The 23,576-nt window shown below is 38.0% G+C and overlaps 1 protein-coding gene across 4 annotated transcripts in view; it reads left to right on the top strand.

Annotated features, from left to right (window-relative positions):
* The window catches only part of GADL1 (glutamate decarboxylase like 1), a 244,774-nt gene that overhangs the window by 79,324 nt on the left and 141,874 nt on the right, over window positions 1–23,576 (top strand). For all 4 annotated transcript variants that reach the window (XM_052695916.1, XM_052695917.1, XM_052695913.1 and 1 more), the window contains one exon: window positions 7,816–7,966. The gene's annotated coding sequence lies outside the window, so the exon portion shown is untranslated. The remainder of the gene's footprint in view (window positions 1–7,815; window positions 7,967–23,576) is intronic.

Raw genomic sequence — 23,576 nt, 5'->3', positions numbered from 1 at the left:
CCTTCTGGGAAGGGCAAAGAATTTAACATGTCCTGGCCATAGTAGCCCTCTGGATTTATTGTGCTGAAAATTACCTAGTGTAGGTAGGCACATTTGGTTTGGAAAAAGAAATCAGGCTAAAGCATGGGATACTTGTCTATAGTAGGCCCTGTCACAGAGGATCCCATGGGAAGACAAAACAATGCATAAATAAATTAAATTTGTCCTTTTATGATTTAAATTATAAAATGCATAATTTCAGTAGTATTTCTGTAATCACTGAAATTACTCTGGGTTTATTGTGCCTTAATCTGGGGGACTTTCCTACGCTTCAGCACGTCACTGTTATGAACATTCACTGTGGTGCCTGATGGTTCCCATTGCAGACAAAACTCTAAAATAATGCTGTATGGATACTTCAGTTTGTTTTTGTTGTCTTAAAAAATTACATTTTTGGCAAAGTACTTGAAAATAGGATATTTAATTCAAGTCAGTTATATTTTGAAACCAAAAATGTCTGCATATTGGTTCATAATCTCTTTCCTTTACAATGGGGCTATGACAGCCTCATCCCATATGAAAGATCTTTAGTGATGGAAGCTGAAATCCAGCTAAAGTGCAGGAAAGAATGGGAGCATTTAGCAACGAGTCTGTGATTTCTGTGAGTCTTTGTAATAAAACATCCAAACAAAATACTTTTGTTTTTTTATACATAAATGAAAAATAAAGACCTTTCCAGCTTTGTGATCATTGTTTTATTTTGCCCATTAAGTAAATCTTTTCTAACATGGGAAAATGTTTTGTAAAAATGCAGTGTAGCTTCTAAAAAATACATCAGCATCACAAAAACTGTATTTAGAAGTTGGAAGTGTTAGTAGGAACAATATGTGAAATCCTTTTCCTAGCAAAAGCTCCACAGGTTTTGTTGGTTTCTGAGGAACTCCGAAACATTGTTCATTCTTGTCGGTGGGATGTCCTGCCAACATCCACTGCTCCTCTGATGGCGTGAAATCAATCTGAATCATCTTTGTCTGATACCACTTCTTTGAAAAAGTATGTTTGTATTTGGATATATGCAGGAAGCAATATTAAAATTAGACACAATCTAAAACTTAGTATATTAATTCATTAAAGTTCACTTAAGACATGTAATTGGCAAGAATGCTTAGAGTAATCACAGCAGGAAACAAAATCAAAATAAGATTCTAAAGTGGAGATGCTTTTCTGACCAACAAGGGAAAGATTAGAAAACAAACTTCTCTATTTCATATAATAACTTTAAATTAATCAAGTGTTTTTAATTCAGAAAGCTTTCTTCCTGTTACATGCTGCTTTGTTCTCATGAGGCTCCTCCACACTGTAGCTCCCGACAGTTCTGGCCTTGACGTTTCTAATAGTGCTTTCAATAACTTCTGAAAATTTCTACAACAGAGGATTTATGTGATGAGTTAATCAAAGCAGGCTGTACAGCGATGTGTTTTTATCACAAATAAATATCTACATTTCATTACTGAAGTAGATAAAATATTTAATGGACTGTAGTGACCTTCTGCCTAGTGTTTCTTTGCTACTATTTTTTTTTTTCACTTCAGAAATGTATGCGCAGGCTATAAATTCGGATTTTTTCCTAATCTTGCATCTGATTGCCTAAACCTCCCATCTGTGGCTTTGTTTCAGAAGCACTTGCTTTGATAAAATAGATACTGCAGTGATTCAGCACAAATGAATTTTTAATGCAGGCAGTTTCTGTGGGGCTACTGGCACTAAGCTCACATGAAAAGCACATTCCTGGCAAAACTGTCATAATCCAATGAAACCAAGACTGTAGCTGATGTGGAATGATGTCTGATGAATAACAAAAGCTCATTTTAAGGTAAGGCTTACTTGGAGAATGGTCTCTCCCTATCCAAGCTGGGCAGCTGCAGCCTCTGAGACACAAACTCAAATTACTTTCACAGCCAGCTGGTCCAGGAGGTCTCCCACTCTATGAATGTTGCAGAATTACACAGGAAGGAGAGTAGCGCGCTAAATACACCAGCCTCTAAAATAACAGTTGTCCCTCTTTCTCCTCCCTACACTGTCTGATTTATCTGTAATACTCTTGAGTATTCACTGTGACTGGGATGCTGCGACCCACAGGCGTTTATCTCCAGTGAAGTGAAACAGGAGCTCTTCTTTGATTAACAGAAAAGGACTAGTCTGTACTGTAACCAATAAAGCAGTGTAACCATATGACTTCAGAAGTGCTTCTTAGGTTACAACAGTATTTGCCTCGTTTCTTCCCTAAGCTCTCCTGGTATTATGGAAACAAGGAGAAGAGAAATAACTGAAAAACAAAAAGAAACGCTGCCTTGTATTTGCCCTGGGGAGCTATTTTTCAAGGCTTGGCACCAGTGATAAAAACTGCAAATAAAGGTCATCAGCAGTGTAGCAAGAAATGCCCTTCAACATTGGATTTCCTAAACATGCCCGCAGGTCCACAAGGATCGTTGTTACAGTGGAATTTTTACTATCTCCTCAGTTCAGCAGCTTTCCCCAAACAAATCTTGTGGCCAACTTCACACATACTTAACTGGACAAACAAAGAGGAGTGTCCTTAGGCAAGGTTTAAGGCCACAGTGTTGCCTGCTGAGATGGAAGAAAATGTTTCAAATAAAACAAAACAAAAATCCAGATCTGAAATGTGTGTGCTCTGGGCAGACTCCCATCAGTGTCATTTCCCATTTCTTTTCACTATTTCATCTTCAACTGTGAGTCAGTAGTGCTCTCCCTCTTCTTTTTAGGAACTTAACCTCCTTCTCTTTCCTTTCTGAAAGCTTCAGCGTCTTTGATCACCTGTGGTCTTTGCCTCTGAGAACTGGTGTTTGGAATAAAAATTGGAAGGCTTAATGGCTTTTACTGAGTGCAAGCTTTGAGGGGCCATCCTGATGGCTTGTTACCCCTGTCCAGAGTGCTCTTGAGAATTTAAATCTTAAAATCTTGCTGGAGCTATTAATGTCATGTATTCAATGTTTGGAAGAAATGAATTACACATCTAATCTTTAGCTTGTGGTCTGTAGTATATTACCAGCTTTCAAAACATATTGCACATCACACTTTAATGATCACAGATACTATGGAAAGGTACCTACATGCATGACCCACAATTGCCACTCATGTTTGTAGCCTGCGTCGTGCAATCCATCTTCCACTCATTAATTAGAGCTTCTGTTTACATTTCCTCCAGGAAAGGTCCTGTTTTCTTCCTTCAGAGAATAGCACCTTCCTCTAGCCAGGGTCTTCTGCAGTGCCCCATCAGTAGAGCAGCTCAGTGGAACTGAGTGTACCACCTTTGTTTGCAGTTAAGTTACACCCTTATGCAGACAGCATTGCCCATTTCTGAGACCTGCTGGTTTCTGCGTTCAAGCCAGTAGTGAAAGAGGATTTGAAACACATTTCAATACCAGCACCTGTATTAATTAATTAAGATACTATTGCATTTTCCCTGAACTTCTAGCCCTTATATGGACTTTTCCCTTGCTACACAAATTGCAAAACCTCATAGCACAGCATAATACCTTCCTTTGTCCTTCTGTTCACTCTTAGCACTACAATTTTAGGAGTTAAATTAATCAGGGAATTCATTTTATGCTGATTTTGTATAGAAAACCCCTGTAATTGCCTAATTGCTTAATAAAGTCTTAATATTTGTGTATGTAGCACTGAATCTGACTAAATATTTGAACTGTGGGATTTGTAAGTGATTTTAGCCTCTTGAGAAGTGCAATATTCACTCAGGTATATGCTGGTTTAAGAGTTTTCTTTTGCATGCTAGACATTTAAATACTACTTGAAGAAGCTTGGTTTGGCATGAGAAGGAGCACCTACAATTAACTTGGAAATTGTAAATTAGATTTTTGGATAATAAAATCTTGAAGGTTGATATTATGTTCACTTTAAGGTATATGCTTGTTCTTTCAAAACAATGTAGGTTGGGAATTTGAAGCATGCCAGCAATTTCCACACAAACTCTTTATGTGGCTACTCTTAATCCCAGCAGAGGGTCTTTGTGAAATTGCCTCAGACCAGCCCAGAAGCCAGATTAGTGTAGGCCATCGCTAGGCTTCCTTAGTGAGGAATTAAAATATGTATAAAGGAGAGTGACCATGGAGTGTGGAGACACTCACCAGGCCATTTTCTCACATGGATGCATGTTGACACAGTGGAGTCCTTATAATGACTGGAGCTTTTCTGTGCTTTTGCATTGAATAAGCATTTATGACTAACAGCACTGCAGACTATTGATTTGCTTAAGCTGTTCACACTTGCATACCTTTTTTGAAACACAACATATATCTCTTTATGGTACCATTCCTCCTGGTAGCAAGCTGTCACTCCCTAGGTTTTGTGCTGTTGTGAGATGAATGCTTAGAAAGCAGGATGCACTTGATTTTATTCATAAAGCATTGCGCATGTGATAGAACATCCTGGCTTTATCTAATTAAGCAATAATTCACCACGGGCAACAGTGTCTTTCAAAGTGGTTATTGTCTGTCTCAGCTGGATTGCTGAAAGGCAGAAGGCTGTGGGCTACACAACTGGAAGAGCAGTAATCATCTGGGAATTTATTTTCAAGGATGCTTTACTAATGTGAAGTAAATAGTTTTGTCCTGTCTTAGGTTTTGTTTGCTTGTGGAGTGTTTATGTTACACACTGAAAGCACTGCCTGACTTTGTTCTAATGACATGAGATAGAGTCATGACAGCTGATCACAATCATTTCCTGCTATAGGTGTGTTACCTGAGTGAGATTGATTGGCCCTTCTTAAGTTAGCAAGGTTACTGGAGATAGGCTTTGCTAGAGGATATACAGAGCTACCATTAGGTCAGATATAGGGCTTTCTTGCTTTCTGTTTGGATTTTGTTGAATGTAACTTCAAAATCAAATGAAAGAATGGAGGGTAGACTGAGTACAGAACAGAAGCATACAGCCTGTGGAAGAGGTGAGAAAAGGGCATGCTGAACAGCCTGTGAACAGAACTGAAAGAAATTTCTGTGTCAGAACTGCGAAAGAAAAAGGAGGGGCAGGGGATGGTTAGCATCATTAAAGAAACATGGAACATGAAGTTAAAGGAAATATGGAGGTAAGAGATGCTGAAAGGTCAGAAACATTGTTGATAGTTTTGCATATTTGAGGACCTAGAAATGTAGTGCAAGAAGAGGCTCAGAAGCTCTGCTGAGTTACCTGAAGTCACAGGCAGGAAGCAGGCTGGTGGGCTACTTCAGAGGTCTGTTCTGTAGTCCTTATCTTACAGTAGAAGGTCATAGTACAGTAAAGGCCATAGAGCAGACTAAACGAGGAAGATGAGAGAAATTCTTAAGACAGAAGAAGCTGATGAAGAAAGACCTTACAAAGCACCTTCTGTGTCATTGAGGACTCAAATCGAGATTTGATTTTTGTTTGTTTATCTCCCTATGAGCTCACAGCCATGCCATTACAGCTTTTAAGGCAGTAGGGTTGTTTTTTTTTTTTTCCCCCTTCCCTTCAAACAGTGCATGGACAACTTGATTGAAGATCTTTCTTTATATTGCCAAGCCCAGTCCCTCTGTAAACAAAGGTTCTGTGGTCTTTCAGTTCTGACAAGTTAAACAGCAAGGAAATCCTCTTTCCTTTGTGTCTTGAGTCTATATTATATTAAAACCTGAAGAGAAGAAAACCCAACCATATAGCTTCTGAGCTGCGTAATGTTGCCATTTCCTATCTGTCTCTTTTCTCTCTTAACTAGATCTTACAAGATTTCATTTGAATTTCCAGGCTGTGTTATGATGTCTGGAAATATCTCATGTATATTGTTTGAAAATATGCTCAAATAACCATTATGGAGGAGAAACTGCTTTGTGAATTATGTATCTGTAATAGCACTTCAAAGAGGTTCTCCCCTTTATCCTTGTTCTTTTTTCTTCCTGTGGAGAAGCTAAATATATCTAAAACAGAATGTTTAGAAATTGTCATTAATCATGAATTTTTTCTTCTTTCTCTCCATCCATAAACAAAGAAGGTAAGGTGGAGAGTAGGAAGGAACTTGATAATTATGGAGATGAATGCAAGTGATAGATAATGCACTAAATACAGCAATATTTTGCTGCACTCTGCTGCAGACCACGTTGTTTGTTTGTTTGTTTGTTGTATCTGTCTCTTGGGTTGTATCATGATCAAGATATAAGATTTTATTTCTGTATTCATCATGGAGTTTGGCTTTTGTGATCAGTGTATTTTGCTTATGGAGTGTGCGAGGCTTTTATTCTGTTACTGTAATATCTGGCTATCAGAAAAGGCAACTATTTCTGAATGAATAGAAAACCTCTGCCATCATCTTCTGCGTGTGTGTGGAAGATTGTGGTTTTTATTGTCATAACTGTACCTTAAAATAGAAAGGAAGTCTTTCCAGTTCTAAACTTAGTTCTTGTTTTTCACCTGCTTTGCTGTTCTGAAAGTTTAACAGTCTTAGAGAAAGGTAACCATGCATCTGCTTCTCTTCCAGCCTTATTCCAACGTTCTAGCGTTAAGCACCTAGGTGAATCTATTCAAACTTGCCATAGAGGTCACTCTCATTCATTGGGATTGCGTCATTATGGCTTTATTACTGTGGCAACTGGATTTAATCTAAAAGGGGTTAGTCAAAATGTGGATCAGTTGCATCAGTTCTTTTCAAGTGCCTAGGCAGACTGTAATGTGAAAAGAATCACTGTATAGTTTTAGCTACCTAGTGATGAGGGACCACCAAAGCCTTGTGATTATATGTGCTTAGAGGCATTCTACTACTGGCTGATTTTTATTTTTTTTTAAACTGGTTGGAGAGTATGTGGTGATGTTTAGGTAGCATAGCTTCTCCCCAGTCAGTGGCTGAGTGGGTCATATACTTGCTCTGAAGCTGTGAACCATATCATTAGTCGTGCTTTGAGAATCAGCTCATTGGCTTCATGATATGATAGACAAAGGAATGCAGGCTAGGAGCGACATGAAACAAGAAACTACTGTGGTGAATGGATTTGAGCTAACTGGGCTAGGACTAAGTATAATTTGTGTAGGAGGAGCTCAAATGAATTGAGGCACTGTGTAGCAGAGTATAAGCTTGAATCATGCTTGTTCAGATGATGGTTAAAACCTGCCTTGTCCTGCTATTTTTTTTTCTTCCCTGTGAAGTGCTTTAGTGAGATGGCAGTTATGCGCAAAGACCCACAGAGATATTTCTCCTCCTGGGACAAAATGGCCTCAGTGCCATTTCCAGTTTTCCTGAGTTTTGCTTTAGAATCTCCATCTTTCCTTTTGGAAGTCAGGCTGCTGTTCTCTCCCCCAGTTAGATCGTTCCAGTATGAAGTGTCTGGGTTCTAGCTGTGCTTAGTTCTGCTTGCTGGTGTCGGTGGAGACGCAAGGTGGGGAGAGTGGCAGCCCTCTCCTGAGAGAGCTGGAACAGTGAGAGGTGTGGAGATGTGAAGTCTCTTTGAACCACAAGCGGCTTTCTCTTTCCAAAACAGTACTTGCAGTTGAAAACTGTAGGTGATATTTGGGCTGGGATGGAAACAGTATGGCTGTTCTTCACTTGTTTCCTGAAGCAAGGTTTTATTACATGACTGATACATGTCACAGACCGAAAAAGAACAACTGCAGAAGGCCTAACATTTTTCTCTCCCTTTTCTAGAATATTTTACCACTTGCATTTCTGTCGCTTATTCAGATTTTGTCTAATCTAATAATAATTTCTAATAATAATAATAATCTAATAATCTAATAAAAATTCTAATAATAGTAATCTGAAGAAGTCATGCAAAATAACCAATATTTTTAATCTTCCTTTAGGTGATAACTGGAAGATCTTTGAAAATACTGACCAAGCTTATACCAGAATCATCTCCAGCTCATGCTTCAGGGCTATGAAGCCACCTGAAAACTTCTTCCTCAGAATATCTGTCCTGTGTTTCTCTCTGCTACTCTAGGAGGAACCACCCAGGTAGGAAACCAAATGATAATACGAGTGACAGAGCAGAAAGTTCTATGTTTTCTTCCTTTTATAATCCTCTTGTAATTTTTTGGTATTTTCAATATGCCAGTTCAGCAGCTAAAATTATCTGAGCTGTAAAACCTCCACCCAGCCATCAGCTAAAAGCCTCTTCAGCAACAAAATATCTGTCAAGCCTGCTTGATTTAGTGTATTGTATTTAGCGAGCACATGGCCTATTCCTTAGACCACTGAAGGTGATTAATTTTTTTTTTGCAATGGAACTTTATTGGATAAGATCACATAATTATTTAATGAGGTTTAGCCATGGAGATGCAGGCCTGTATCTGAAATATGCTCCTTAAACTGTTCCATCTAGATCTGCATGCTCAGACAATTAAGATGAAAGTAGGTTTGTGTGCACTGGAAAACTCAAGAATTTGAAGTAATTAATGTAATTAAAGTGGATTAGTTAAACAGGATTAATTCCAGATCTCTTTCCAAAGCGAATTAAACTGAACCAAGTTAAGGCTGCTTTGATTCTGAGTAAAAGCATCCACTTGCCAGCCTAATGCAGTTTAAGTAATCTTCTTAAAAAGTGAATTTGGATCAGTTTTCCTGAATATTTTCCTAGTTCCTTTGGATTAAAACAAATGATTTCAACTTTACTTGCTTTAAGGCCTGGTTGAATGTGATATGCAAGATTGGAGACTATGAGTAGTACTCAGGAAATAGCATTTGCATGGTACTCAGTAAAAAAGTGTCTGCATGCCTGTTTAGGATTTAAGTGAATGGATCTTTATGTACTTCTGTGTGCTAAACCGAAGCAGTCCAGGTTTATGCATCTGCTACATTTTCAGTGTTTACACTTTAGATGCCTACAAACAGAGTGATAAAAGCAGAAAGGCAGGCATTGCTATATAAGGTATGTTGCTGTTGTTCAAGTTCTCTTGGGTTATATTCTGCTTTATAGCATGAATTTCTGCTCTTTAAGGTTATCAGGTGAGTTGTACCTTAAGCCCTACTGAGTGCTGAATTACTGGGAGACTTCTGAACCTCTGTTTAATGTCTATTCTTTGAGCTGCTGGCTACCCATGTGGATGGCTCAGACTGTATCTGGCTTCATGACTTATTGGCAGAACCTTTGTCTCCTGTAGTTTCCCTCTAGAGTGTGGATTTTTCACTTTTTTGATCTGATGCTGTTTGAGACAGTGTACTAGGAACCAGGTGGGGCCAATGGTTTAAAAAATCACAGTGCTCTTTCCTCCATAATGTTGTTTTTTTTTTTTTTTTTTCCCTCGGGTCTGTCATCTGAAGCCAGTTGCCTCACTTTAAACAGGAGTTGCATATATTAGGCAGGAAAGTTAAAACTGTTTATGTTTTGCTGAAGAAGCATATAGTGTATCTAAAGCAATATTTACTGTGGGAAAACAATTGTGTGGTGCTGTTTACTGGCCAGTGCCCAGGTCTGCAAAATATCAAAGACAGTGTCTAAAAACAGACATAGATGGGTAAGTTCCTGAAAATGGGGCTCAATTTCAGCAACTGGTAGCATCAAAGTCAGAATGGCTGCTAACTTTTTGTTGGATGGTATGTAGTCTTAGCAGTTTGTCTGTGTGCTGTCATTTACAATATCAGTGCCTACAAGGTCCCTTTGATCATTTTGAGTTTGATGGGAATTGTCATGTGAAGAAGTCATGATTCCTGTCAGATGAATTAAAATGCACAGCTATACTGCTGTTTTTTTTTAGATCTGTTAAGCTATGATTCACAAAGGCATCTTAAAACTGTCCTTGATGTATTGACTTATGTCTCCATTACCTGAAATGGATTACTTTTGATTGCAAGGGGGCTTGAAAGGGTAAGAATACCTTCCTCATGAAAATTTTTGAGAGGAAAGATTACGTCAGGGTATTTGAGCCTGTCAGGCTCAGAAGAAATATGGGCATACTTTCCCAATTAGGTACCAGAACTAATGTGAAAATTAGATACAGATTCTTGACCCAAGCTCATAAGAACACAGCTATGTGTTGTGCCACTGAGGTTTACTGCCTAGAGTCTATCCATTACTCTGCTGCAGGTTGTAGATAGGCTTGAAAGATGTACCTGACTTACCTACTAGATGTTCAGCTACATAAATACTATTCTGTATTACTGGTGGTACAGGCAGGCTTAAGAAAGAAATGTTTTCTATGCAGTGTATGTTAAACAAATACGATTTCATAATTCCCAACTAACAGGCAATCTAAACAACTATTTTTTCTTTGATCTATGTTTTTTTTTTGCATTGCTACTCTGTTTGAAAGGAGGAAGTCAGTATCAAAACATAAAAGGCTTTCTTCCTTGACAACAGGTTATGCTTTTTCCAAGAAGATAGCAATGCAATTTAAACGTCGATCTGTGGTCATTTCCCCTAACTGATCTGATCTGTCACTAAAGCCCAACACTTTATCGTATAATAAGCTCACAATCTTTGATTGTCACTGACACCAGCACAGGAGCACTGATCAGAAAAAATCTTCCTTTGATTTCTCTGGGTGGAGGATCAGATGCAGCAGTGCAAAGGAAAGAGCTGAGAGGAAAAAAATAGAAGGGAAAACACAAGAAACTTTTGATTTCTGCCCACAGAGATATTCTTTAGAACTACAGACAACAGTCCATTTTCTCTTCTTAGGGTGAGCAAAACCTTTCTATGTGCAACACCTGCAAATTACAGAATAATGTGAAGTGTCTTAAAAACAATGTTATATGATGGTATGTGACTTCCAGTAGATACTTCTGCTCCACAGCTATGTGTATGCAGCCACCTAGTCCTTGGTTTTTTTTCCTGTTTCAGAAAGAGATTTTTTCCCAGATCTATTCAAACTCAAACTTAGTGTTTATTGGCTTTGCATTTAGTTCAGTTCTGACAAGATTTAATTTTTCAGATGCCTCTTGATTCAAAGAGTCCGTTCATAACTATAGGTAGACAGGCAAGCTTGTGAAGTGCAAATGCTTTATGCTTTCTGGTATCTCCTTCTTGAGAGCAAAGGTTTGCACATTATGAGAGCTCTGTATCAGATTTTTGCTGTTGGTTGGCAACCCTGCACATGACAAAGGAGTTGAAACTAGATGATCATTGCGGTCATTTTCAACCCAGGCCATTCTATGATTCTGTTCTTTTGAGCTATTGTGATGACATGGACAAACTATTCCATTATATTCAGGAGTGTGGACGCTCTGTTGTATCATATGCTTCTAAGCCACTGAGAATATTCTGAGGTTTTTGAGGATTCCACACTTACCCCAAATTCTTACTCTTCTGTAGTTGTTGTTGCCCGTACATGTCCTGAACTCACAGCATGTCTGTATGCCAGTACAGGTGTAAGAGACTTCAGGTGCCTCAATCATCTGCAAACCTGAGCAAGGCTTTCAGATTAATGTATGTGTATTTTGAGAAAAAGAACTGTGCATTCTTCTAAGCTGCATTTTCAAATAGAAGTCTTCCTTTGATTTATGAATTTATTTTGCTCACAGGAACAGTGCAGTTAGAGCTATTCTAAAGTAACTTTTCACATCAGTAGCAGGGCTGCTGTGAGAAAGGACGAAAGTGGATGCTAAGATATTTTAGGAAGTTTCTTGTTCATTTAAAATAAAAAGTACAGTAATTAGACAAAGCAACCAGTGCCAAATGCAATGTAACACCTATGAAAGACTTAATTACAGAGGAAGGTTATGTGTCCCAATTGACAGAGTAATCTGTACTCTAATTTACTTGTCTTACAACTCATTACATCTGAGATATTGATTTTCCAGTAGATGCCTTCAGTGGATAAATAAGTGCATTTTCTCAAGGACCTTGTTTGGAGTCTGATCTGTGAACCCCTGTCAAATGAGCATAGAAAGCTCAAACTTCTCTATTAGGCGGTGTCTCTAGAATAATCAAAGCAGTCATACTTCAATACTGCTAGTAACTTGTAAATAAAGGGCAGACAGAAATGAGTCAGATAGAATTGTTGCCTTTGAGGCTTAAAAGATGATGCTCTAGCAGGAAGTAGAAGTAAACAGTGATTAGATTTTAGTTATGGACCTCGAATTTTAGGCTTTAGTAACACATTTAATTCAATTATACTCTATAAACTTAGTGCAGTGAGCCAAGGAGATGAGGGGAACCTAGAGTTGTTAAACCTTGTTCTGATGCTTTATAAGAAGTTGAACATCTTCAAAGTATACTTCAATTCATAAAGTAGTCACTCTGTCGTGGATGAGATAACTGCTAACTGTGGCCAAGGAAGCATGAGATATTTATGTAATGTATGTATGTAAGATTTATCCGAAGCTCTAGAATTCTGGAAGATATTACAGTGTTGTATTGGTCAGAATTTTCAGCATTTGCAACTCTTGCACTGATTGGCAGAAGTTATTTGTGCTCAGCAATTCAAAGCAACAAGAATTTAATTGAAAAGTATTATGTTCCCACTATGTTCTCTTAAACAAATAATTCCCTGGGATATTTTTTGCTTTTTTTCTTCCTTTTTTCTTCTTTTTTCTCTTGAAAGTAAATAGTCAACTTGTTAATTGCTTACTTACTAACGCATTACTGAAAACACTGTTGATGGTTTGATTTTGTAAGTAACGCAGGAGTTAGCATAATTGACTATATCCAAGATCCATCCAGACTTGCATTTCCAGCAACCAGCATTAGTCACTAGCATGAGTTTTAGAGAGTGAAATTCAATTTTTCATGGAAAATTTTGCAATAGTATAATAGAATAATGGAATGATTTGGGTTGGATGGGACCTTAAAGATCATCCAGTTCCAACCGTTTGCCATGGACAGAGTTGCCACTCACCAGATCAGTCTGTCCAGGGTCCCATCCAACCTGGCTTTGAATGCCAGGGCATCCACAGCTTCTTAGGCAGCCTGTACCAGTGTCTTATTTCCCTCTGAGCAAAGAGTGTCTTCCAAACATCTAAACTAAATCTACCTTTTTTTTTTTTTTTTAAATTCTAATCCATTCCCCCTTATCCTCTATCTATCAGTTGATGTAAAAAGTCACTCTCCTTCCTAGTTATAAGCTCTTTTCACGTACTTGAAGACTGCAAAGAGGTCTCCCCAGAACCTTCTGTTCTACAGACTGAACAAACCCAACTCCCTCAGCCATTCTTCATAGGAGAGGTACCCAACCCTCTGCTCATCTTCGTGGCCTTTCTCTGGGCCTGCTCCAACAGTGTCCTTTTTGTGCTAGGGGTCACATGTTGACTAGAGAGACAACAGAAAAATTGTACTTGGCCTTCTCTTTAAACCTACTGAATATCCTGTAGAAATACAGTTTGCTCTGTTATATCTTTGATCAGTTTTAAAAATTCCTTCTGTTCTTATGTGTTTCTTTCTTGCCTAGGAACTCATCACTGTTTTCTATGCATTGTTTTATGGATCTGTCATTCCCAATTTTTTTTCTTTCCAAACAAAAGTAATAATCTTTCTGTTTTTAATCTCTCCCAGTATGGAAACATTTCTGTGCCTTCAATCATTTTTATTGCCCTTTGCTGCCCCTTTCTATTTATAGGTTGTTGTTTTTTTTTGTAAAATTGGATGAGCAGAAATGTTATATGATAGCACCACATTCTTTTTTTTTTCTTTTTAATGTAGTGGCACTATGATATTTTCTGGATTGCTTGTTCCTTAATGAAGGCTAAAAAGCTATTCAGTGTTTTTCATAATGCCAGTGGGCACTGTCCTTCTCAGAAAAATGTCTGATTCCCTTTTTATCTAAATTGTTATTGAGTGTGGGCCATCAGAGTATACAAGCAGTTCACCTTGTTCCTTCCATTATTCTGCATTCAACTCCATTTATGATGCATTTGCTATTATGTTATTCAGCTCCCTAATTACATCAGGTTCCTTAGTCAGCAATCATTCTTTAGGCCATGTGAGTTGGCAAGAAAACAAACAGGTCCTCCTTCCCCTCAAAAGAGATTTATGACACAGTGAAGGCAAACAATTTTGGATCACGTGCACTTTATCTTGTCTCTCTTCAATCTTATTCACATGAGAAGATGCCTGCCTTTGGAGTGCCATTTATTTTCAAGGGATGTGATCACTTACAGAGTTGAGCACAGAGAATAGTGTGCAGATGAGGGCCCCAAGTTATTCCAGTCCTATCAATTATTCTTTGAATACATGCAGCTTTTTTCTCTCCATCTGATTTTTCTGTGGCATTTTCAAGCTGCTTGTTTCTCCAACATCTTTTTAAGCAGATCTTTTCCGAAGATGTTACCCTTAGGGCTAACTGGCACCTGGATGTTATGTATTTTATTTCTGTTTATATCAGTAGGGATATTGTTTAGTCTAGTGGCTGGCAGTCTTCTTGGATAGCTGCTTTAACTCGCCTTAATGCAGACCTGTCCCCACAAACACCTAGTTGCTTCCATTGCTGTGTGGCATTGTGAGCTATCTAGCATCTGAATTTGATAATCTCCGTGTATGAAAAGGCTTCCCATTCAGAGGAAGCTTTGCTTCTTAAAAAAGAAGGCAAAATCAGCAGACTGTTGTATGCCCCTAGTATCTGATTTTCACAACATCCCAAGTAGTGTTGTGTAGCCCTAATGCACAGCAACCTGAGTATCATTCAACTAAAACCAGTCCCTATTTTAGGAGCTCTAGTTCATGGCTTCACAATGTATATTTTTTCACCTGGACACTTGCTTTCTCATAATATGTCGACTTAAGTAAATAATTTGAGAGCAGAAAAATTTATATCTACAGAAAAGTTTGGAACGCACTTCAGTAATCTTGATTAGAGAAACTTGGTTGTCTTTCGGTCAAGTACTTGTATTTTGTTTTTTCACTTAAAAGTATTCTTTTCATTTTATACATCATCATGTAAAATTAACCTGTGTGCCTATGTGCAATAGACTAACTGGAATACTAATGAGAGTAACAGTGCTGAAAAGCCTCTCATTCTGATATTTGTATGTTCAATGTCAGTGTTGCTTGGCATCATGACAATTGTTTTTATCCATTCACTCCTTAAATCGCCTAGTTACTAGATTTCAGCAGTTAGTTACTAGATTTCAGCAGGATGTGGAAATGTAAAGTATCATTAAAATATTGCTTAAAGATTTTTCTGGATGGGATCTTTTTTTCCCTTCATGTTTCCAAGTCTTTCAGAATTTGAACCTGTCTATAACAATTTTTCTTTGGTAGTAACAGTAAAAAGCCACTAAATGTCTGTACTTTTAATAATGGAAAAATATCTGCTACTATGTCTTTATACCTTGCACAGTAGACTCTATCTGATATTTGTTCTTTTTTTGTTGCTTTTTTTCCCTTTCATTCATTATATCAGATCTTGATCATTCTGAACTTCCTTTTATGCAGTGTAAAATAGTTTATGCTCTTCTCATTTACACATGGCAAAGATTTTGGAACTTCATAAGTTTCTCCTTTCCAGTCTCTACTCCCTCTCACTCTTTAAAATCTCAACTTGCAACCCCACTTGTTGTTTTCTTAACAAGATGGAGGATGATCATGACCTAGTCCCAGAAATGCTATTTTTGATCTTCAAAGGGTGAAGCTAATAAATTAAATAATGTTCTTCCCATATCAAAGTCAGAGGAAGGCTTACTCGTCTCTTTCTTTCCCTTGAAATTGTCTCATTCCTTGAATCCAGAGACGTTTTTATTGTGTATACGTGTGAGGTATCAGCAAGTCCTGTCCCCAGCCTGCAAGTGTTGGAAGCTTTTGATCAATTCCTTTCCAGAGATCTGCTAACAACAATTTAACTTAACATAATTAGATTCATAGGAGTTGCACGGGATCTCTCTATTTACAGTCTGTACAAGAAAAGATCTGTAATCTGTTGTCTTGTTATTTCTTATTTCTAGTCCATACATAATGTCAGCTTTTCTACATGAAACATTAGTACAAAGTCTATGACCATAAAGTGCAACAGATTTGCCTTGCTGTCTCTGAGGCCCTTCACATATGTGCTAACAGCACATCTAATATGAGTGCAAGCAAGATGGAGAAGCATCCCTCTTGCCTTGTGCAGAGTGCTTGCAAGGGAGATGAAAATTGAGTGGCTGCAGTGCTGAGCATTTGTACCCCTTGTACTCCATGTGCTTAAAAAGCCTTGCTTTTTATTGTCAAGCATTTTTATTTGGTGTGAATTCAGTCAGGAACGAAGTTGACTCTGGCACCAGAGCAAGACTAAGCACTGAAGAAAATGGAGGTGAGGGTGTATCTCTATCGTATACTGCTGTAGTTTAACGCAGCAGGTGGCTCAGCATCACACAATTGTTTGCTTACTCCCTTCCCAGTGGGCTTGGGGAGAGAATTGGAAAAAACCAACAAAGTAGAACTCATAGGTTGACATAAAATTGTGACACACAAGCAATTGCTCACCACTTCTCAACTAATGCCCAGCTAGACCCTGAGCAGCAGCAGAGAGCCAGAGGAACTCCATCTCCTTTCAGAACTCCTTCCACATGCTGCCATATGGTATGGAATGTCCCTTTGGCCAGTTTAAGTCAGCTGTCCTAATTCTGTTCCATTGTAGCTCATTGGGCCCTTCGCTAAGAATGGCCTTGCAGCAACTGTAAGCATCAGTGTGTTATCAGCATCGTTTCTCTCCTAGAACTAAAACATGGCATTGTACCAGACACTCAGAAGAAAACAATTATATTCCAGCTGAAACTAAGACAACACTGTATGTGTATATGTGTGTTTTTATATATATATATGTATAAAATATATAGGGTTATATATATAATATATATATATACACACCCTATACCCTAGCTAGTTCTGTAAAGTGCAGTATTAAATAGTGCACTTACAGGCCAGTGCAGACATTTGCTGAACAGCAAATTGATCTGGGGAGAGCAGACAGCAGAATCAGTGATGTGTGCCCAAATATAAAACTGCACATCAGGTGTATGGTGGAAATAGCAAACACCTGAAAGAAAGGCACAGAGCTGTTTGCATAATTTTCATAGCACACACAAGTGTTAAAAAGGAACAGGAGTGATTAGCAAATGACTCGAGCGTATTGCATGTGATAGAAAGTTAATATTCTTTCTGGTGCCTGGGTTAAATGCATTTAACGCTATGATACAGAACTTGCTTATTTCAAAGAGATGTGACAAATCATTAGGCACAGTTCTAATCGTTCCTTTAGAGTACTGACACTCAGCAGACTGTTGGATTCTAATCCATTCAGATCACATGCTCTAAATTTTCTCATGCTCATGGACTTTGGTGCTGTTTTTGATGCATTGCTGGCTTATTTCTAAAGCTTACTCTAACCTATCTGAAACTGTGTGCCTTTTACACCCTTCCTCACAATATCAACTACGTGTATTCTTTGGTCCACAGTGCAATTAATCAGAGCACCTGGGGTAGAAGTGCAATGGATACAGGCACATACACATGCCTTTCTGAAGTGTCAGTACTCTTACCTATACAAAAAAAAAAAAAAAAAAATCCAAAAATCCAAACAAACCAATGAATTCTGGATGTGCTTATATGCCTAATTCTTCTTACTACTCTGAAATATCCTCTGGGCTCTCAGATCAGTCCCCGTGATATGGTCTGGAATTGCTTTCTTGTAGCTTGTCACTGGTCTCCTGAGCCACTGAATCTTTCCAGCTTAGCTCATCTTTAATCTCAGTTGTTTCTGGAGCTAGACCAGCACCTCTGCTAAAAAAGAATGTTCCTCCTCTATCTCAAAGCCTCCTGTTCATCTCCCTGAGGCTTCTGATGCTACATACTTCCCTGATTTATGGCTTGGTTTCTTTGGTAACCTTCCACTGTTCTGAATTCCCACCTTACAGCAGTTTAAGTACTGCATAAAACATTCTCCATTTGATTTGTCAGTAGAGAGATGCACGAAGACGCAGAGAGCTTTCACCAGGCAATGATTGTCTTTTTATTCTTTTCAAAACACTACAGAATGTTCTTTTTGGATTTTTGGATGACTGGTTTTTGTTTTTTTTTGTTTTTTTTTTTTCCTTTTTATTGTATTATCTTTCCTGGATGTTTCTGAACAGTGGATTATTTTCAGCCTTGTGCAGTGCTTAGAAGAGCAGTTAATCATACTAGTATGGACACTTAGAAGTTCCAGCTTACCCCATGTCCTATTTGCTTCACATGAATACTGCTTGTACACACAGCTAATGGTGTAAGGTACCTGTGCACACCTGCCAATTCCAACCACTCTGTCCTGTGTGTGTGTTCAAGACTTGAAAAATTGAGTCAGATGACATAGAACACAAGTCACTAAGAGCAAAAGCAACTTCAATTCCTACCATTATTTTCCCAGAAAGGTCTCTGGTGGTCACAGATCTTATGTTATAATCTTGTTTTTTCCCAGGACTGGCAGTGATATGTGGGAAGTCAATGAAATGCCTGGTTATCAGTGAATTCACATTCCTCTGTCTGAAAATACCCTCATGTTCAACAAACCATAAATTTAGTACTCTTGAGGTCCTGCCACATAGTTCCTTTCACATGCCACTTCATAGGGATATTTCCAAGACTGACACATGTAAAATATGAATTGTCTGAAAACTTCAGTGATACATTTTTTAAAAAGAGCTTTTATCCCATAGCTCCTAAAGTGGTTGAGCTGTGTGCACATGTGGAACGAGGCTGTTAGACAGGTAGTAATGTAGCTTCTCAGACATCTTGCCATCACCAACACACATACACAAACATACCCTATTGGCTCTTTCAGTGGTAATTTGCATCATTTTTCCTTGTTTGAGGTGGGACCAGGTACACATTTCAAAGTATAGGAATGCATGAAGGTTCTGCTCACTTGCTCTTGCTGCACTTGCTCTGATTTCACTCCTCTCCACCAACTTAGTGCAAAACAAAACAGAGGGACAGCGTGGTTTTCAGTCTCATCTCCACATATCCATATGCAGCTGGATGATCTAATTTTAGGTCTCTCAGCTTTTGCAGTGATAAGTTAACAATATAGATCACATATAAGCTGCATCACAATGATTTTAAAATGAGATTTATTCATTTAAAGTGGATGATAAATGATTCTCTTTTATCAGACTCTTGCAAATAAGATTAAAGCAAGATTATTTTCCTGGAATAAGGGAACAGCTGGCACAAAGCTAATGTCTCTAGGTTGTACTGTGCTTGCCTGACCTTGTAGAGATGTATAATGACAACAGGGAACATCCAGGTAGTCTTTCTGCTTTTAAAATCCTGTTTATGTATTACAACCAGATGCTATCTGGAGTACTGAAATGTTATGAATTATATGAGTGCTATGACAAGCATTGGCAGGAACAGGCCGTGGCCCAGAGAGCACAGTCTACCCTGGTCTTTTGGATACACATATGATGAGTCTATTCCAAAACATGCAGGATGATCTGCTCTGTGCTCATTTAGCATTAGAAGAAGACTACAACATCATGCAGAGTACCTTGAGTGTACTTCCCTCATGGTTAACTCATGGACACTCAGCCTTGATGTCTGATCCTTCCCTTTTGCTTCCATGAGGGCTGTGTTATAGCCTGTTGGAGTTCTCAGTTTATAATATGAAACAAAGAATGTATGTTGCACATCCTTAGCATGACATGAGATAGTGGAGGAGGCCAAATCCAAATGAACCTGTCAGCATTATGTACGTAGAGTGTCTCCTGAAGTTGTCCTCAATTCGTTTCAGAGGGAGCAAGTTGGTTCAGTCTGAGAAACTGGGAGAGAACTAATTCCTCCTATCAGTGGATATTTCCATAGACAAATTATCTTAAGCACTAAGATAAAGCTTTAAAGCTTTTTCTGTTGTTCTTCATTATATTCAGACAAAGGTCTTGGCCTATCACCAGGATGTGCTGGTGAAGAATCAGGATGCACCGAGAAGAATCACTTCCTTTTCGAATACATCTACAGTTTCCTCTGCTGTTTTTGATTGGGGAGACATCTGTGGTGTATACATTTGTAGTTTTTCATTTTTTACCCATATTATCCCGGTATGAGAAATAATCACACATTTGACTGCTGAATGAGCTCTGACTGGCATGGTTGCCTTAGGGAAAGGATGGAACTTTGCTATGCAAAGTGCAAGGTCTGTAATCTCTTCTTTGTTTTGCTTGTGCCATTTCAGGGTCTCTGCTGTAACAGAGAAATCCAGTCCCCAGTGACTGATTTTTCTGCTGCTTCTCAGTCCTACTCGTACAAAGAATTCCTAGTTACGAATCTGTCTACAGTCTGTAGTTGATGGCATTTTGCCATCTGTCACAACCCTCCGTGCTCTAATACACTGCATTGTGTTCAACTGCAGATTTAAATTGGAAAATAACGTGGAGTAGCAAGTAATTTTGTTTTCTTTCTTCTCATCTCCAATTGCTAGTCTATAATCTACTCTGAACATGGTGATCTGAGCATTATTGGTTGCTAAAAATAGTTGTCTATTTTTGTTCTGGGTCAAATCCAGTGTCAAGATTAATAGTGGACTGAAGAAGAAAAAATAAATTTCCTGCTCTAGTCTTTGGAGCTGCTCTGTAGATCTCCTATAGAGCTGCTCTGTATCTCAATAAGTGCTGTCGTACACGCTCTACAAAAGGATGAATAGAGGAATATATGCATTACTAGATCCACTAGATCTGCCAGTGGTTCATCAGTTTTCCCTTAGCATTCCCCTGTGTAGCCTGTATTACATGTGTTAGCTAGAATGCCTTGGTACTGAAGGTTCACTTCAAACAAACTCTCAAGCAAGACCCTGTTGTCCTCTTGCAGTAAATATTTGAATATTCATAGCAGCACTATTTTCTTTTTGGAGAGGAGGGAAACGTAGTTCCCTGTGAAATGTAGGGTTAATTAAACACTTGAAAATATTAGATATTTTGAGACACATTTTTTGTATAAATATATATAAAATATGTCTCTAAACAGACTGTGAAAACAGAATAAAATATCCTGCTGTGCTTCTGTAGAACCAGACACAGAAAAAGTTCAATAGAAACAGTCCGTGTTAATCTTCTGTGCTTGGACTCTGAACTCCGATGTTCAGCTCCTCGAAACATTCATGAAGCAAGACATATAAGCTGAGTGACTCTACTGAGCAGACAAAAATCAAAGCCTGAACAACAGAGGAAAAAACTTTGTCTCTTTTAAAGCTCTCTTCAACTTTTCTAGGAAACATCACTGCAGGACTGGCCTAGAAAAAAAAAAAAAAGCAAAAAAGCAAAGGGGATTTCAGGGTATTCAGTGTCCTTGCAGTGCAGGTGAAAGCTGCTCTTAAGAGGATGCTGAAAATAAATCCCTTTTAAAAATGAAAAAGAACAACTCATGATTAGCACTCATAAGAATTTGTGAAGGCAGTATTTTGTAGATTAGAAATTGAGATTAAAACAAATAAGTTATAGATCTAATTTGCTCAGCAGATTTGATAGAATTCAATTGACCTTCAGGTTGAAAAATGTTTATGTAATACTGTTTCATCTTAGAAGTTAAAAGGCATTGTGGAGAACTGGTTTGGAGAAAAAAATTGTGTATGTCTTTATAATTATATCAATATCTATTCATTTCTGAGATGCTTCTTTAGGAACGAGAAAAACACTGGAATTGAAAGAGCATCTTTGCTAATGAGCCACATCTGAAAGATGGGCTGCAGGAAATTTCAGAGGGTAGAGAATTCGAGTGAAGGAGAGAAGAGGTGAGACCAAAGGCCTCCAAAGGATATTTAAATGATTTTTAAGTCTAGCTATATGAATTAGAATACTGGCAGTGAGCTACTGATGGTGACAGAAAGGAATGCCAGTTGGATAAGTAAATCTTTGCATGTTTGCTACTTTGTGTGACAGTACAGAAATAACCAACTCTGGGGGTGGGACCAACTGAACAGACTGTAAACAGAATAATTGGTGCAGGTAAATGAACACATTGTGATAATTTCAAGGTATTAATATTGTTTTCATGTCTTGCATGCATGAGTGATGTTATAAGTAATGAAGAGAAAAAATGGCAGATTAAATGGCCAAGTGACAGCAAGAGAATATAGATTTGCAGTGTAATTATGAAGAACAAAATGAGGCTGTTTAGAGTGTTGAAAGTGCTATAACACTCCAGGCTTGAAAAGGTGTAAGGAAAACCATTTGGAAAAAGCTGAAGGGTTGAGGATTCATAGAGAACAGCTAAAGTGGAAAAAAAGATCCTGAAGCTACATGTAAGTGCATTAAATTGAAAGAAACTTTAAAGAGTGGTGTAACATGAAGTACACGATAGGCAGGCAAAGCAACCTGAAGACTGGAAATAAAGTGATGGAATCTTCACCAGTTGAGGGATGGGACTGTGTTCGATAAATGGTGAAGGTATGTTGAGCACATCTTGAGAGCAAAGCAGAGAACTCGCTTTAATTGCACCAGGAGCAGAAAAAAGCTTGCTAAAGGCCAAAGCAGAGGGCAGGAAACGTTACTATGTGGAGGATGTAGTCTATGATAGTCATGATTACATGAACTCAAGTTTGTTTCTCATACAGAGCATGTAATAGTAAATACTCTGTTATAAATACAATTCTGTTTATATATAGATGTGATCTATCTAGAGGAAAATTGGTGTATTTTCTGTTTAATACTGTTACTCCTTTCATGTCAGGCAATTCTTTTGTTCAGTTGATTATCAAGTCTCTGTTACGTTGTGTCACCTTACTTGCCCAGAGGTTATTGTGCTATTTTGTCATATAAATGTATAAAATACCTTGGTTTTATCTTCAAAATAATTAAGTCTGTGATCAGCTGTATCAGTCACAGCTGAAACAAGTTTTCTGATAGTAAGTTTGGATTGCGTATGTCAGCTATTTCCAGTGAGAGGGCTATTCAGATGAAAGAAAGTGCTAGTTCACACCAAGTAACAGCTATCCAGAATGGATGCTTTCATTTCTAGGCATACTTCGTGCATCATCTAGTAGTGAAGTAATTAACAAAACATCTTAGCTCTTTAATATCTCTCAAAGCTCATTTCATGGCACAACTAATTTGACAGCTGTCTGAATTACAACAATGTATGCTAATATTATGTTTTCTTCATACTGGAATTAAAGTTTGTCTTCCAGACCAAAATTACTGTTTTGATCTGTACTTCACAGCACTAACTTTGGCATCACTAGTCTGATAAATTGCTCAAAACAATTTACACCGAGTCAGAGCAGATAGAATTTTCTTCACTTTGGATGAATATCAAAGGTGTTTAGAACCAAATCCAACTGCTTCATCTTGCCAGATATTACTTGGTAGCACAATGTCATTTTGCATTGACAGACCATAATTTTGTTCATATTCCAAATGTTGCCCTTTATAGGATACAGAAGTGACGTTTGAGCACTGAAGATCGGTTTGCAACTAAGAATCTAAAACAGCATCATAAACTCATATCACACAGAAAATCCAAGTGAAGGGTTATTTAAGGAATAGTTTCAGAAAATATGGTGTGATTTTATGCTTTCTAGATCGAATTTGTAGCTTATATATATTGTTATGAAAGAATCAGTCACAGAAGTTGAAGGAACAGGACAAAACTCTCAGATTCCAGATTTTGTTATCGGCTAAAGATAATTCACAAGCAATCAATTTTCTACAAGTACAATTTATGCTAGATTTCTGAAATGAATCATCAGAACTC

Source organism: Tympanuchus pallidicinctus, unplaced genomic scaffold, assembly GCF_026119805.1.
Source record: "Tympanuchus pallidicinctus isolate F22 unplaced genomic scaffold, pur_lepc_1.0 scaffold3, whole genome shotgun sequence".
In the NCBI taxonomy this organism is placed as follows: Eukaryota; Metazoa; Chordata; class Aves; order Galliformes; family Phasianidae; genus Tympanuchus; species Tympanuchus pallidicinctus.
The sequence above is the reverse complement of the archived record's forward strand: the minus strand, read 5'-3'. Positions and strand labels throughout refer to the sequence as shown.